Source organism: Balaenoptera musculus, chromosome 12 (genome assembly GCF_009873245.2).
Source record: "Balaenoptera musculus isolate JJ_BM4_2016_0621 chromosome 12, mBalMus1.pri.v3, whole genome shotgun sequence".
Classification (NCBI taxonomy): Eukaryota; Metazoa; Chordata; class Mammalia; order Artiodactyla; family Balaenopteridae; genus Balaenoptera; species Balaenoptera musculus.
Genome location: NC_045796.1, coordinates 78,269,534 through 78,287,861, shown reverse-complemented (window position 1 = coordinate 78,287,861; position 18,328 = coordinate 78,269,534). Strand labels below are relative to the sequence as shown.

The following is an 18,328-nucleotide window of genomic DNA, read 5'->3' as shown; positions in this document are numbered from 1 at the left end:
TGAGCAGCCAGGAGACTAGCTGCAGAAGGGATGAGCAAGAAAAAAGAGGCAGCAGGAGCTCCAGGTAAATGTCGACAGTTTCACAATTTTAGATAAGGCCCAACCTTGGTATTAGGTTATCTTCAGACACTTCTTCATTCACAATTGGATATTTTTCTACAATCATTCTTTTTTTTAATAACACAACCATCTGTTTTTCTTTGGAGAGATAATGTACCATTAGTACATTTTAATTTGCTAATCCAATGTGCCTTGCCCACACTCAAAGGAAACAAATGTAAAGTAGAAAATGTCTTAGATGTTTGCAGCCAATTAAATTGACTGCACTCTTTTCCCCATGAGGGCCCGGTGTGCAATGTCTGCAAACGGCAGCCTCCTGGGTATAGTGTACGCAGCCTGTTGCCTGTATGGGTTGCCCTAAGGGACCTTGGAGACAGCCCTTTCCAGTGGACATTCAGGACTGACATGCTGCCCCCAATCTAGGCTCCAGACAGGTATGCGCGGTGCCTTTGGAAAGCCCAGGGCACAGTGGCCAGGGTCCACATTGGCCAAGTCATAATGTCCATCCGCATCAAGCTGCAGAACAAGGAGCATGTGATTGAGGCCCTCCGCAGGGCCAAGTTCAAGTTCCCTGGCCACCAGAAGATCCACATCTCCAAGAAGTGGGGATTTACTAAGTTTAATGAAGACGAGTTTGAAAACATGGTGGGAGAAAAGCGGCTCATCCAGGATGGCCGTGGGGTCGAATACATCCCTAATCGTGGCACTCTGGACACATGGCGGGCCCTGCGCTCGTGAGAGCCTTGGTGTTGTCCCCTCCTTACTCATGCCCACCAATAAATCCTACTTTCCCGTCAAAAAAAAAATAAAAGGTGTCTTAGACGTATGAGGTAAAACTTGCCAGAATTCAGCTTTCAGGAGAGAAAGCTCAGGATAGGTTAGAGGTTCTGGCGATTTGAAAGGGCAGGCAGCTCAGTGTCCAGAGACTACAGTTAAGAGAGTTCTGGAACTCAGGAGCCCATAACGAAGCCTGCTCACGTGCACAAGCCGTCTCCCATCTCTGGTGGAGATCTGGCTTGATCAGCATCCCATGAGCACTTACTATGCTCAGTCCTGCCTCACCCACCTACACTTGATCCTCAACACAGAAGTCAGAGTAATCCTGTAAGTCAAGTAATGTCACTCCTCTGCTCAAAAGCCTCCGGTGACCCAGACAGACTCTAATAAGAGCCAGAGTCCTTGCATCACCCGCAAGATGCTCTACTCTCTAAACACCCATTGTCTCTCTGACCTATTTCCTTTCCTTCTCCTCCTCACTTCTTCTGCTGCAGCCCTCCTTATTGTTCGAGAACATTCCAGGCACACCCTCACCTCAAGTCTTCTCTACTTGTTGCTTTCCATATCTGGAGATTTCTCTTCCTAAATATCCATCTGTACCCAGGCAACTGAAAATGGCTAAAGATAAACATACAACCTCACATTCTTGAGGTCTGTTCACAAATGCTGTCTTCTCTCTGAGGTCGCTCAGACCATCCTATGTTAACTTGCAAGCTTCCTCCTGACCACATCACCAACTTTCTTCCCTGCTTTAGTGTTCTTAACATTTATCGACTTCTCACACACCACATATGTTATTTATTTATTTTTTATTTCCTACCTATTCCCATTAGAATATAAGACACTGGAGGTAAGGGGTTTTGTTTTTTTGTTCACTGTCTTATGCCTCATATAAAACACAGTAAACAGTGCCTAACTTATACAGACCTCAGAAATATGTGTTAATTGAATAAATGAAAGACATTCCGTTAGATGCTTGACACAGAGTTAAGAATGAATAACTATTCCCATCCCTGGGGAATGCCATATACAGGTGGGTGGCAGAACCAATATTTACAACACAAACTTGTAAATCTAAGTTGTTAGGAAAAGGTGGGGTGACTTGTACCAAAGTAGTGGTGCTGAGGACTCCTAAAGCTCTTGAGAACAGAATGGCCCTCTCAGAGGAGATGGCCCCTCTCCTGGTCACTAAAGGATGGCAATGACACAAAGCCATCGCAAACATGATGAACAGACATTCTGACCAGTCAGAAACAGCCCCATTTTAAATACTCAGGGCAATTGATAATTCAGACGGATAAATGAAGATGGTTATTCCTTTTACAAAAATGCCACAGAGATGCTCAAAATAGTGCTCCTGATTCATTTAAAATATTTATATTTGAAGTAAAAAATTTTAAACTTCTGCTCTAGTCATTATCTACTGAGCTCCTAACCATGTGTCAGGCACTGTGCTTGGAGCTAGGAGGGAAGGAAAGATAAAGAGGATGTAATTTCATGTCTGTAGGAACAGAGAGTACACCTGTCTGCTTACAGATAATTTTAATAATAAAATGGCAGAAGGCTTATTCCTTAAAACCACTAATTACCATAAACTCATTAGAGATGAATGCAAATTCTTCGTGGAGATACTTGTCATCAATGAGAAGGTTAAGGGAAAGGACAGATTGTTTTAAAGCAAGGCATTATCCGGAGTTAGAATCTCTCTTGGTTTTCCCTGATGCTTAACCTCAAAGAAACTCCACTGTTCTAAGTCACTTCTCTAACAGTAATGAATGCCATATCTGTATCTTCTGGATACACAATTTCCCCCAAGCACACCATGCTCTGAGTTAATTTAATTCATCACATTATTGGGTACCTGCTTTGTATGCATATATTGTTCATGACATTCCCTTTCTTTCCTTCCCCATCAATCAAATCTCTGCTCATCTTTTATACCCTATTCACATGCTACTTCAGTGAATTATCCCCTGAATTCCCTAGCTTGCCACTCAATCCATTTACCCATCTGTGCTTCCATAACTTGTGACACCACTTAACTAGTATTAGTTGAGTACTTCCTCTATGTCAGGCCTATCTCTAAAGTATGGGAATGTAAATATAAACAAAACAGAAAGAAAATTCCTTCCTGCATGACACTTAAAATCTGGAACATGGTTTATGCCATAAAGAAATAAATGTGTTGTCAAGTGGTGATAAATGGTATTTAAAATAAAGTGGTGTAACATCATTAGAGTCCTTCCCTGATTTCCTCGTTATATATAAAGGAATGGGATAATCAAGGAAGGATGCTGAGGAGATGGCATTTGAGCAGATACTTGAAGGGATACTTTGCATGCAGAAACACATGCAAAGGCCCTGAGTCAGGAACATGTTTGGGAGCTCTAAGAAGAGTAAGTAGGTCAATGTGTCCTGAGCACCATGATGGTGGGGGAGGCATTCAGAGAGATGGTTGAGTCAAGTCATACTGTGACCTTACCAAGGACTTCAGAATTTAAGTGTGATGAGAAGCCATAGGAAGTTTTTGGACATGAGAATTACGCCCTCTAAAAGATTCCTCGGGCCGCTATGTAGAGAAGACACAGGAGGGGACAGGAGTGGAAGCAGCAAGTTCAGAGGGAGATTATCCCTGCTGAGAAATACCGGTGTCACTTATTTTGTATTTAGTTGCTTATGGTTTTTTACTGTAAATTGCTTAAAGGTAGACCTTGATTTATTCATTTTTTATTGTCAGTATCCAGCAAATGCCTGGCACTTAGTAGATGTTTAATAAGTGCTTACGGAAGGAAGGAGGGAAGGATCGAGTAAATAATTAATGAATATGATGAGTCTTGAATCTAGTTAAAAGAAACTCAGATGGGAAAGTGTTGCTCTTTCCAAACAACAATACAAAAAGAAAAGTCTTCCTTATTTTTTCAGTGAAAGGAACAACTTTGGTTTTTTGTTAGAAAATTGGAAAAGTTGGGTCCTACTTGTGTTCCAACACCAAAAATGAATGTACAGCCGTGAAGATGGCTTCATTCTGCAAAAACTGACCAATTGGTTTTAAGAGTTATTGGAAACAGAAAGAAAGAATGGCTCACATTTATTGGAAGTGGGCAATGTTTCTAAACAAGAGAGAAATATTTCTTCCTTCTCTCTTAATGGGTGGTACTGTGCTCTTTTGGGCTTACAGAAAGCCAAGGCCATTGAGCAGATGGGCCATTATTGGGGTAGAGGAAAACAAATCTCTCATCTGAAATCAGTTTAATTTGGGAAGAAAATTTTCACTTTCACAGATGTACTTGAAGTTGGCACAAAAATGAGAACATGTTGAATTTAAATCAATTTCTCTGATTCCTTATGTTTTCTGTTATCTATTAGTCAAATGTTTTTCTGCTATATTTGGCAAAATAACAATAAAGAATAAACTTTCATCCTAAATACAATGATTAATCACCCAAGAAGCACTTGTAACAAGACTGTGCTTAGGACTTCATTTAAAAATTCCAATTCAATCCTGGCCACAAGAAATTTAACATTTGAACAATCAGTTTCACTCATAAACCAAGCCTTTGGATAGGAAAATCAGGAAAAAATGGGCAGTGTCACTGTGTCTGAGTCACAAGCATGCAATTCACCTTGTATGGAAAGATGGTTAAGGATGTCCTGATGAGTAATTGCAGATGGTTATAATGTCTCTGAGAATTTGGGGTAAAAACATACTCACATTCAGACACAGGTTTACAGTACACACTCAATGATGTCTGAGCACATGATAGACACTAAAGAAACTCCTTCTTGGAATATCCTTAATCCCTGGCACCCTACATCACAATCTTATTTTTATATTTTACATTGCCTATGGAATCTGTTTCAATCTTTGGGGATTTGTTGGTAAATGGCCATTCTATTTTTGAGTTGTTTGGGTGGAAACACTGGAGGTCTCCTTAACTCCACTTTGCCTCACATACTCTGCATCTAATTCACCAATAAATCCTGTCAGCTCCATCTTTCAAACACACCCAGAATCTTCCTACTTCTCACCGCTCTGCTGCCATCATTATCTTTCTTCCGGAATATTGCAAGTTCCCTAGCTTGTCTCCCTGCTTCTGACTTCATCAGCCACAGGGAGGCAGGTAAAAATACATCTCTCCTCTCCTCAGTCCCCACAATGGTTTTGCATCAGGGCAAAAAACAAAGTCACTGGAATATAAGGCGTTATGTGACCCTGTGTCTCCTAGACTCCTTTACCTTTCTAACCTCGTCTCCTATGATTTTCCCCTTAATCACTCTGCACCAGCCATGTCTCTGGCAAAAATCAGATATGGTGTTGCCTCAGGGCCTTTGCATATGCTGTTCTCTCTTTCTGGTTTGCTTGTCTCCAGGTATTTGCATAGCTCGTTACTTTATTTCTTTGAGGATTTATTGAAAAGTCATCTTCTAAGTGAGGCCACCCTCTCTAAAATTACCATACCACACCACATGTGCCTATCTCCCTTCCTGCTATATTTTACTTCCTGGTATTCACTCCAATGTAGTAGACTGTATATTTTATATACATTTCGTAATTGTCTTTTCCTCTACTAGAATAGAAACTCCAAGAGGACAGAGATTTACCTATATTCACCACTGTATCCCCTAGACACTAGAATAGTGCCTGGCACATGCTAAAGATGTAATAAATAATTTTGAATTAATTGATTAGTTTATAATTTTGAATTCTCCCTATCCAAATACATTTTATTTACAAATAATAATCTATGAGACTTAATTTTGGGTTTTTTCTAGATAGAGTGTTTGTGAAAATCCTTGGTTCTTTTGCTTCAGTCATAAAGTGAAAGTAATAAAAAAAACTAAGAAATATGAAAAGTGAGAAATTTAGCATGAGGAGAAGGAAACATAATATGTGGACCAAGAGGCTGTGCTGTGTTCCATAAGTCTTTATTGTAACCTGGGTAAACCACAGGAACTAGAATGGAACACTCAGCAAAAGTAAGAACCAAGCTCTCATCCCTCATCTCTACTTCTTGTAGATGTTAGAATTAACTCAAAAACTTAAAGTCAGTTTCTTCATATGCAATGAAGGAGCTGAACTAGCTGACTCCTTGAAGCCTTTCCTAAGCTCTAATGTCATGATTGATTACTTAGTAAAGAATTTCTTTTTTAAATAATAGATACAGCATGAGAAATCTTCACTATTAAAAGGAAATTTATGGTAAGAAAAAATTTTTAAATATTGAAGAAGCAACTCTTAAGAAAGGATGAAACTGGATCTAGGGCTCGTAGCATCAAGAGTTTGTGGGTCTTTCCCTAGAGGACTGCCATTAAGGGGACTCAGCATCCAAGGCCCAGGCTCTGTCCCTCGGTTCACATTCCTGAGGTAATATGACTAACCAAAGTGAGTCAGGGCCAATCTGATGTTGCCAGAGAACCAGGGTGATGTGAGAGAACTATGGTCCCTATGGACCAACCATTATGGATGGGAGACTGTTCTCAGGAAAAAGGACCAAGAATAACTTCCTCAGAGTGTCTACTGAAACTTTCCATCCCAGGGTATCTAAAACAGTAGGTCTGATATCAGCACCAGTTTGACATCACACAATGGAGAGCATTCTTGGTAGATGATAGTTTTTTGACTCTTTAATCACCAATATTAAGATCAACAATTCTTTTTTTTTTTTTAATTCAAATGGCAGGTTACTGACATGGTAATTAATCTTAGATGACCCTCAAAATACTATCTGTTCAGTCAATACTGATCTCAGTAACTTTTACAACTTAATTTTAGGTCATAAAAATCAGTTTGTATGCTTTCCCCCATGCAACCCAGACCCCACATTAAATAAAATCCTCTTCCAGTTCAATCTGCCTCAAAGGGCCCAAATAAAATTTCCTCAACAGAAATAGATATGGACTAATTTAAAACTTTTTCTTATTATGTGCTCAATAACGTTTCTTTGTAATTAGTTATTTTAAAATTAACTGTGAAAAATATTACTGTGATTCTTCGATCCACTTTGTCTCACCACCCAGTCTCTGAAAGTTCAATTTTAGGGCTGATCTAAAAAATAAACAAAATTTATTTCTAAGTGTATAGTGGGCATGCTCACAGGTAGGAATTCTTATTTGATCTCTTGCCTAAAACCTAACATATAGTAAGTTTTAACTGTCATTTATGTGGCGTCTTAAAATATCATCCACTCTTTATTTTAGGATAAGTCTCTTTACCCCTTCATAGTACAGGGCTTGTCCAGTTTACACAGTGCTATGCTGATTTGGGAGCAGATTTTGAATTCCCAAAAGAGCTATGTGTCCTTGCCAATCTTCTGTCAAATTAAGTTTAATTTGTAAATAAAGGCCAAAAATTCAATCAAGGCTGTATTGAGAAGATTTCTTTTCTGATTTCCCTGAACCAGAATTTTTGGAGTCTCTGAAGGCTGAGTGTATATTCTGGTTTCTAAGTTTCTTCTATTGACATTTTTTCCCTCAGATTACATTGGTAGAAATTAAATGGTTCATTGCTTTGGGGGAAATTCTACTCTTTGCTCAATAGCTGAAATTTAAGATACTTTTCCCGCCTACCTTTTACTTCCATTTGACAAGCTTCAGGCAGAATTTAAAGCAGGAATCCAGTACACCTAAACGTTGCTATAATAAGATAGAAATGGGCTTTCCATAGAATCTTTCCTTGAGACTTATTGCTCAACAGTGCCTTCTCTTATCCCCCCAAATTTAATGAAATATATAAGTTGTCTCTTCTCAACAGAAGGCTTCAAAATACTAGGAAAATCTCTAACATAAGTTTTGGGAAAAACTGAATTATATCAGACACCAATAGACAATAACTACTTCAAAAATAGAAACTATTGATACACTCTAAGAATGTTTTGACCAGGGAATAATGGTGTGAATTGGTAATAAATTTTACCACTATAATTACAGTAAAGCCTATTTTTTTCCCTAAACTTTTGTCTTTTGCCTTCCAAGAGATTTAAAGTTACAGGAATTCCTCATGAGACTTACAAAAATAACGAAAAGGATAGAAAGGCTTCTAAGACGTGAGGTGAAGGCACTAGGTTGATTTAGCTCAGGGAAGTGCCTGAGGGGTGGATTTACTTTCAAACATTTGGAGAACTGTTCTAGGATGCCAGTGGCCAGATGTCCTTCATTGACACAAAGGGCAAACCAAGAGACAATGGGCTAAAATTCTGGTAGAAACATGGGAACATGTTTCTAAGTGTGTAAGGCAGTAGTTTACAACCCTAGGTGTATATTGATTTAACTGGGAGCTTTAAAAAATTACCATTGCCTTACTGTTACCAAGGGGGAAAGGGAGAGTGGGATGAATTGGGAGATTGGGATTGACATATATACACTAATATGAATAAAATAGATAGCTAGTGAGAACCTACTGTATAGCACAGGGAACTCTACTCAATGCTCTGTGGTGACCTAAATGGGAAGGAAATCTAAAAACGAGGGGATATATGTGTACATATGACTGATTCACTTTGCTGTACAGCAAGAAACTAACATAATATTGTAAAGCAACTATACTCCAATAAAAATTAATTTTAAAAAATTACCAATGCCTCAGAAAAATTAAATCAGCTTAAGCACTGATATTTTTTAAAAGTCTCTCAGGATATGCTAATATACAGGTAAGGCTGAGAGCAAGTGTGAGACAAGAATGTTCTATGAAATGATGTCATTGAAGCATATTAAGAATTGAGCAAATAAGTTAGAGACAAAGAAAACATGCCCGTCGTTCTCTAAAGATGTTTGTTTTCAAGTCTCAACCCTAGAGGAAGCTCTCAAATTTTTTCCATATCTGTGATTTCAGAAGGATACAAGTGCCATTTGCAGATCCAGAATTTAGACATGGAGTTGAGGTAATGTTCCTGCTTCCCGTAGGGGATTACTCATTATAAAACCAAACACAATCTCCTAAAACTACCAGAAACAGAATAATCTTTAGGTTACTAAGTAGCTCTGACTCTGCCACCCTGAGATTCACCTGCTCCTTAGAGTTGTATCATTTTTTACTATAATGCCAACACCACCTGTCTGGGACATAGAAGGACGCTGCCCTGATCCCATTTCCAGCACTTTGGCTCAAATCTGTGTCCTTTCTCTTTGGAAGCAAGCTGGAACTCCCAGAGTGAATAACAATAAGTCAGTAAGATCTAAAGGGTGTAATCTCAGACATGTTGACAAACTTCAAAAATCTATTTATGCATTGTCAGCTTATTTGCCAAGCCTGTTCCAATCCACCCGCTGCCTTGAGACAGCTACACTCCTGCCCTCCAACCCAGGCACAAGTTGTAAATATCTGGCTAATTTCTTTCATTGCTTTTACTCTACCTATCCCCTATATAGTAACTGCGTAGTCTGGCCACATGGGATCTCTTTCTATTCTACACAATATCTCTCTAGTTAAATCCCGGATAAGAAGATTCAGTGCTTTAGGTTACAGGAGAAGAAAGAACAGGAGGACAAGGAAAAGAAGGAGCAGGAAGAGAAAAAAGGGGGAAGGGGAAGGAGGAGGAGAAGGAGAAGCAAAAGAAAAGAGGAGGAGAAAAGGAGGAGGAGGAGAGGGAAGAGATGAAGGGGAAGAAGGAGAGAAAGAGGAAGAATTGAATGAAGAGGCGGGGGGAAGAGAAACCTACATTTTTTAATCAATTCTATATGTCAGCTGCTTTATTTCCAGTATGTCTATATAGTATTATGATCTTCAAAATAAACATGGGTATTGAGTATTATTTTCCAGACAATGAGACACAGTTTTCAGAGGTGAAATAACTCTCCCAAGGACACACAGATATAAGAATCAGGCTGAGATGAAATGGGAGCCTATCCTACTAGACAGCTCATGATCTCTCCACTCTCTTTGGTTTTCTTCCTCAGTCCTATTTCTGGGAAAAATGAGTCATATCTCCCCAGATTTGCCACAAGTCCAGGACACGTCAATCCCATAGCATTTCGCATGAGTGACACCTGCAAGAATTGTACAATGTAGTTTCCATAAATCCATCTCTCCTCAAGTATTTATTCTACAAATGACCTACTCTTCAAATGAGAGACTCTATATTCCTTCCTTCAGTTCTGATAATTACATTTAGGTATGTCATATTCAAACCACAGGAAATTAAAAAAGAAGAAGAAAAATCATAAAAAGAAAAGGGGGAAAAACATTTACTTAAGAGGAACAAGGATAAGAACTATAGTGGACCTCTCATCAGAGAACAGGAAATCAAGAAGAGAGTGAGTTAGTGTTGAAAAAAACCAAAAAAAACCCCCCAAAAACCTAAAATTCTGTATCTATCAAAATTATCCTCTGAAAGTGAATTAGAAATTTACAAAAAGCCAAAAAAACTGGAATTCACCACCAGCCAACCTACTCTGCAGGAAATATTAAGAGAATTTCTTCAGAGAGAAGGAAAATGATAAAGGTCAGAAACTTGGATCTACATAAAGAAAGGAAAGCATTGAAGAAGGAACATATAAAGGTAAAATAAAATCTTTTTTTTCTAATTCTTATTTGATCTAAAAGATACTTTTAAGAACAATAATAATAACAATGTATTAGGTGATTATAAATGAGTGAAATGAGTGACAGTAATGTCACAGGGGAAGCAGGGAGAAATTGAGAATAATTTTTTATAAGTACCTAAACTACTTGGTAAGAGTAAAGTATTATTTGTTTTTGTTTTTCTTTGTTTATTTTTTTAATTAATTTTTATTGGAGTATAGTTGCTTTTTTTAAAATTAAATTTTATTGAAGTATACTTGCTTTGAGCATAGTATTATTGGAAATTGGACTTAAAGTAGATAAAAATGTAAATTGTAAATTTTAGGGCAATCAGTGAATTTTTAATATAATCAATATGCTAAAATAGGAGATAAAATGATATAAATTGATCAATTAAAACTAGAGAAGTCAGAGAGAAAGGGGGAAAATAAATGCAATGAATAAAAAAGAATTTCAAATATGGTAGGTATTAATCCAATTAAAATTCACATAAAATGTGCAGTCTAAATAAACCAATTGGAAAACAGAGGTTGTTAGTGCTTTTTGTGGTTTTTTTTACATCTTTATTGGAGTATAATTGCTTTACAATGTTGTGTTAGTTTCTGCTGTATAACAAAGTGAATCAGCTATATGCATACATATATCCCCATATCCCTTCCCTCTCGCGTCTCCCTCCCACCCTCCCTATCCCACCCCTCTAAGTGGTCACAAAGCACCAAGTTGATCTCCCTGTGCTAGGCAGCTCCTTCCCACTGTCTATCTATTTTGCATTTGGTAGTGTATATATGTCAATGCTACTCTCTTACTTCATCCCTGTTAGAGTGGTTTTAAAAGTAAAAATGACCCACTCCATGTTGTCTGTAAAAGCCTACTTTATTATTTTTTAATTTTTATTTTATACTGGAGTATAGTTGATTAACAATGTTGTGTTAGTTTCTGGTGTAGAGCAAAGTGATTCAGTTATAGATATACATGCATCTATTCTTTTTCAAATTCTTTTCCCATTTAGGTTAAGCCTACTTAAAATACAAATATTTTAATAGTTTAAGAGTAAAGGAATAGAAAAAGCTACATCATACTAATACTAACAAAAAGGAAGCAATATTGATTTCAGACAAAAAGGACTTCAGGACAAGGAAAAGATTCAGAGATAAATAGAAGCATTACATGATGATAAAGAGTCAATTCTCTAAGAAGACACAGTAATTCTAATTGTGTATGCACCTAACAAAAGAGCATGAAAATACACGAGGCAAAAACTGATAGAACTAAATGGGGAAATAGACAAATCCATTCTTAATGGCGATTTCAACACCCCTTTCACTATTTGATAGATCAAGCAGGCAGCAAATCACTAAGGATACAGATGACTTAAACAGCATTATCAATCAACTTGATCTCATTGACATGTATGGAATACTTCATTCAATAGCAGAATATACATTTTTCTCAAGATTACATGCAATATTATCCAAAATATACCAAATTCCAGGCCACTAAAACACATCTTAGCAAATTTGAAAGAACATACAAAGCATGTTCTCAAACCACAGTGGAAATAAATTATAGAGAGATAGCTGGAAATCCACAAATATTTGGAAATTAAATAACATACTTCTAAAGAACCTATGAGTCAAAAATGAAGTCCCCCCCAAATTTTTTGAATATTTTGAACCAAATATAAATGAAAACACAACATGAACATTAGAGAGATGCAGCAAAAGTAGTGTATAGAAGGAAGTTTATAGCATTAAATGCTTATATTAGAAATTAAGAAAGATCTGAAATGAACAACCTAGGAAAATTAGAGAAAGAATAGCAATTTAAGCTTTAGGTAGCAGGAAAAAGCAAGAAGTAATGCAAATTAGAGTAGAAATCAATGAAATTGAAAAAAGGAAACCAACAGAGAACATTGCTTTTAAAAATATGGTTCTTTGAAAAAATCAACAAAGTTGATAAACTTCTAATCAAGCCAACCAAGAAAAAAATGAGGGAAGACAGAAATTACCAATACCAGAAATGAAAAAGGGAACAACACTAATGATAATAAGGAAATACTACAAAAATCTCTATTTGTACAAATTTGATAATGTAGAAAAAATGAACCAGTTCCTTGAAAGATACAAACTACTAAAATTCATACAAAGAGAAATAGATAACCTGAATAACTCTATGCTTATTAAAATAGAAATAATATTTTAAAACCTAAAAATAATTACCAGACCCAGATGTTTTCACTGATGATTCCACCAAGTATTTAAGGAAGAAACAATACCTATTCTCTGTAATCTCTTCCAAAAAGATACAAGCAGAGGGAATACTTCTTAATTTATTCTCTGAAAACAGAATTACCTTAACATGTAAAGCAGATAATATTACAAGGAAAGAAAAAAAAACAGATCAGCATCTTCCATGAACACAGATGCAAAAACTTCAACAAAACATCAGTAAATAGAATCTAACAATGTATAAAAAGAATTATACACTAGGAACAAGTGGGATTTATTCCAGGTATCTAAAGCTAGTATAACATTTGAAAAATCTACCTGTGTAAGCCAACACATAAGTGGGCAAAAGAAGAAAAAGAAGATGCTGAAAAGCATTTGACACATCCAACATCCATTCATGATAAAAACTCTCAATACTCTGGAATAGAGGGGAACTTCCTCAACTTGATAAAGGATATCTACACAAAACCTACACCTAACATGGTAGCTCATGATAGGAGACTGGATACTTCCCCACTAAGACTGGGGAAAAAGGCAGAGCTTCTCTTACCACTTCTGTTCAGCAACACACTGAAAGTTCTAGCTAGTGCAATAAAACAAGAAAAGATTGGAAAGGAAAAAATAAAACTCTTTGATGATGACATGACTGTACAGAAATCTCCACTGAATCTGCAGAAAAACACTCCTGGAACTAATAAGCAAATACAGCAAGATCACAACATACACATCAATACAAAACTCAACTGCTTTCCTGTATACCAGCAATGAATAATTGAAATTTGAAATTAAAAAATATTTACAATAGCACCAAAAATGAAGTACTTAGGTGTAAATGTAACAGCATGTACAAAATTATATGCAGAAATCTAAAACACTGATGGAAGAAATCAAATATCTAAATTAATGGAGAAATATTCCATGTTCCTGCACTGAAAGACTCAATAGTCTGATGATGAAACTTCTTCCCAAACTGATCTGTTTATTCAGCCCAATCACTATCAAAATCTGATATCAGGATAGTGTCTAAAATTTATATGGAAAGGCAAAGGATCTAGAAGGCTCAACAAAATACTGAAGAACCACAACACATTCTCTGATTTCAAGACTTCTTTAAGAAGTTACAGTCATCAAGAGAGTATAAAGGATGGCAGATGTTAGGGGCCAGGTTTCTTACTGTTGGAGGAGGAGTTATGGACAAGGAGGGGGAGTTACGGACAAGCAAGGGGAGAAGTCTAGAATGACCCATGTGGTAAGAGATTAGAGTTGAGCGTGTTAGCGTGAACTCAGGTTTAGCTTAATATAAATACTTATAGATACGTGGTATACGGTATCACTACACACACATATATTTCCTTGCTCTGTCAGCTGAGAGGGCCTAGTGGTACTGACACTCCAGTTGCAATGAGCACAACTGGGACACAGATCTTGGATTCTAATACAATTCTCAGTAAAAGGAAGTAGGGACCCTTAGAGAAATGGTTTCCTGGAGGACTGGGTCAGTGGATATATAAGATACACTTGGAGCATCTTGTAGTGCTAAAAAACCCTTAAAAAACAAAACCAGTCAAACAAACCAAAAACCCCCAACGATGTTATGTCAAAGGGATACAGGAATTAACTGAAAGAGCTCCCAATGGCCAAAGCTAGAATACTTGAACAACAAATAAACTTGAATTGGATAATAGTCCAAAATGTGAAATAAATATCAATGAGTCCACATTGATATACACTAATGATTGAATAAATAAATCAGTAGAACAGATACGTCTCCCATCCAGAAGAATTCCAATAATTTATATAATACCATTCACGGAGGTGGAACATAATTCCCCATTCCTTAGTGTGAGCTGCATATCGTCACTTCCTTCCAAAGAGTATAGCGTGGAAAAGGGGGAAAAAAAGAGTATGTAACAATGGAGAAACATGACAAATGCTACCTCAGCCAGGAGTTCAAGGTTAACATCAAGAGTGATAGTCATACTGATAGGATATTACCTTAATATGCCGTGATGAGAATGGTGCTTTAACTCTGGTTTTCTTACCGGAAGGCAAGCAAGACAAGGTGATAGTCTTCGTTCTGGAGGGGAAGGGGAAATTACCAGTTAGAGGAGAACTGATGTCAGGTGGGCTCATTAGTTACCAGGGAAACCAGCAGAGGGGCACACCCTCACCAGCCCCTTGGATAAGAACAATCACCAGCTGGGGCCTGGGACAAGTGGGTAGGAAGGTCAGTCATGTGCATAGGGTATCAGTGAAGCAGGCGCTGGTCGGGCAGGGGGTGTACAGAGAGCAAGAGAACCGCCATCTTGAGCGGCCTGACCATGAACTCCACCCCTACACACCCTGCACGACCGACCCTTACGATCTTGGTCCACCCTCTTCCGCATATCCCTGGGGTCAGGTATGTAGGGGGCACTGCCACCAGACACCACAAATACACTACAGACCCCAGCAGCCAAAGAGCATCGTGAATAAGACACCTAGTACGCTCAGAACAGCCATTTGCCAGGATGTGGGCAAATTTTGGAGCCAAGTGCTTACCGGGTCAATGGAAAGGGAGTCAGTAGCAGCAGTGCCCCGTCCAGTTATAAGGAAGGCAAGGCCACCCCTGGTTTTCACAAACCCAGAGCCACCTGCATGGGGAGGGGAAGGCCCAGCTTTAAAAGAAACATTCTGGTGGCCTAGGCAGGAGTCAGCAGTCACAGTATAGGTCTGCCACCCCATGTTATGTTGAGCGCCATGAGGGGTGGACCCAGTAGGTCCTTCCAAACGAAACACAGTTAATCCCACTAGTTGGACCTGTGTGTCCAGAAGCCAGCCTATACCACCCACATAGCATAGCCCAGGGGGGCTCATGGGCGGTCAGCTGTACAGTAATGTTTACCAACGGGGGTCCTTCTGATATACTGACATGTGGGCCAGGAAGATGGTGAGTCTTTCTCCCCCACGGTCAGTAGTCCCCACATAGTCACAGTAGCCGGGTCAAGTTTTCATGGAAGCCCAGAGGAGGACAATGGCATCTGGCTGTAGACCCAGCAATTCGCCTCATTTTGCAGTGAGGTCTGTGTTACTGCTCAGTCTTCAAATAGATTTCCTCCTCTTGGGCTGGGGATGAAATGTGGGGCATCTAACAGGTACAGCACAGGGGAGATCACGACAGTTAAGCAAAGTACAAGCGGTAACTGCATTCCGAGATAATGCCACACCCGCCTGAGGTTTTTGTCCTGGTGTGCAATACAGTTCACAACACTCAAGTTTTCAGTAATACAATAACATGTCCAAAACCACGTATACAATGGCCACCTAGTTTTACCTTGGATGTCTGAACCACAGCGACTCCATTTTGACTTTCAAATGCATTCGCCTCCTCAATGGCCAAAGCAGATGCACAACGCCTGTCTGAACGACCACAAAACAGGCTGATCTGGTCAGTAAAATTTAAGTTAAACCATGTATTGAATATATGCCAGAATGACTTCCCCATACCTCAGTGTGTACAGATTTCTCCATCATTTCCCTTTTTGACTGTGAAACTTTCAATAGAAAGTACTGATGATCAAAATATCCATCCCTCAATGCTGGGGTGCTGGCTCCTACCGCAGGTTCAGATCATGTCCCTTGGTGCTAGGCCTCCTTTATATTTGCCTAGGCATTCACGTTGGGGGAAAACTAATCAGATCTCCTGAACAGGCTCAAGGTATGTTAATGGGGAAACACTTTATAGGCTATACATTTTATCACTTATACCCAACTGTCACACAAGCATTGTACATGTGTTTTTAGCAGCAGACTTAAAGCAAGCAGTGTCACATTTCATGAGTAGTTATATTGCAGGAAAGGTGACCCCTTCCAGGGCCCGAGAGTGAGCTCTTGTCTAACATTTGGAAATGAATTGTCCAAGGAGACACACGTGCTGACAAAGCAAGAGACGTTATTGGGAAGGGGCACCCGGGTGGAGAGCAGGAGGGTAAGGGAACCCAGGAGAACTACTCTGCCACATGGCTCGCAGTCTCAGGTTTTATGAGAATTGGGTTAGTTTCCAGGTTGTCTCTGGCCAATCATTCTGACTCAGGGTCCTTCCTGGTCGTGTGCACATCACTCAGCTAAGATGGATTCCAGAAAGAGGATTCTGGAATGTTGGTAGGACATCCGGACTGACATCTCCTCTCTCCTTTTAACCTTTCCCGAATTCTTCCAGTTGGTGGTAGCTTGTTAGTTCCACATTCCTAATGAGGCCCTCCTGTTGTGAGTTAACTTAATCAAGTGGTTACTATCGGGCCTGGCCAGGGCGGGCAGTTTCGGACAGTGGTTCCCCTAACAGTTATACTCTGTGACAATGTCACTAGATAATTTTCTTTCCACCCAGAGCATCAGGGCAAAAGTATGGCTAACACAATAACTTTCATAAATACAGACCTCAATTAACAGAAGTAGAATTTAACATCCACTGAAACATAATATTGTGCTAAAATTACCCTCATCTCCACCAAACAGAGCCAAATCAAAACTAATTTGTTTGCAAAATAAGTCTTGTCAATTGACCGCATAGGATCCTCCAAACTGGCTGAGGGGGAACACCTCAGGAGTCTCAGACTGAATTCCCAAAAGGCCTCTCAAGGCCAGGAAGGACATGCCAAAGGCCTGCTATCAGGTTCTGCCTTGGTGGATTTTTCTCTTCTAGACGTCCCCAAAGTATTGAGATTCCTGAGTTAATGAATTTTCTTTATTTAACTTAGCTTAGTTTCAAGTTACCAAAATCCAGAGAGACTAATTTAGACAGACATTCCCAAAGCATAATTATTTCTACAGAGTTTACCTAAAAGCTCTTTTTTCTCCTTTCCACTTAAGATTAAAGTTCCAAAGAACCCAGGTAGATCATTTACATCTCAAAGGCCCAAGAGAAATACCAATTCCTTCTATAAATAGAAAGCTAGCTTAACCGATTACAAACGTCTCACTTGGATACAGTATCTGAGCCATTAAGGCCACTGATCTCCAGACCTCTTGGCAGCTCGCATTCATCAAGGACAGGACCACGAGGCCGCACGTACTAGTGGACAGCCCCCCCAGGACTTCCCCCGCAACTCTCGGGATCGCCCCTGGAATTTTTGGGCCCCCTGTGTTAGTTGACAGCCTCTGCAACTTTCCATTCCCCGTCCTGTATTTCCCAACATTTCCGTGCTCACGGGAGTTTCCTTGGTCTCCTGGCTGCTCTGCCAATTGTTGGGCTGCCCCCCCCCCCGAAGGCCTACAAGGCCTGTGCTTACCCAGCTTCAAGAACAAAGAAAGAGCTGAGTCAGCGACAGAGACCTCAATGGTTTAATGGATGGGGGAGCTTACCTGTCTGAGGCAAGGTCCTAGAGCGACACCCCACCGTTTGCAGCAGACCGGACATGGCAGCCGGCTTAACTCAGGGGAGGAAGGGGGGATTATAGGGGAATTGATGTCAGGTGGGCTCATCAGTTACCAGGGAAACCAGTAGAGTGGCATGCCCTTCACGGCCCCTTTGATAAGATTAACACCAGCTGGGACGTGGGGTAAGTACGTAGGAAGGTCAGTCGTGTGCATAGGGTGTAGGTGAAGCAGGCACTGGTTGGGCAGGGGATGTACAGAGAGCAAGAGAACAGCCATCTTGAGTGGCCTGACCATATACCTCCCCAAAACCCATCACTGCAGTCCAATTCTGAGAGGAAAAGTGAGAAACTTAGCACGGCAAAAAGGAGGTGTGGAGACATCACAATTAAAT

The 18,328-nt window shown here is 39.4% G+C and overlaps 1 non-coding gene across 1 annotated transcript; it reads left to right on the top strand.

The window, feature by feature from the left end:
* The first annotated feature begins 302 nt into the window (after window positions 1–302).
* Window positions 303–439, top strand: LOC118905574. The gene has a single exon (XR_005022277.1). It is a non-coding gene; the product is annotated as a small nucleolar RNA SNORA70 (small nucleolar RNA).
* Window positions 440–18,328: the final 17,889 nt, after the last annotated feature.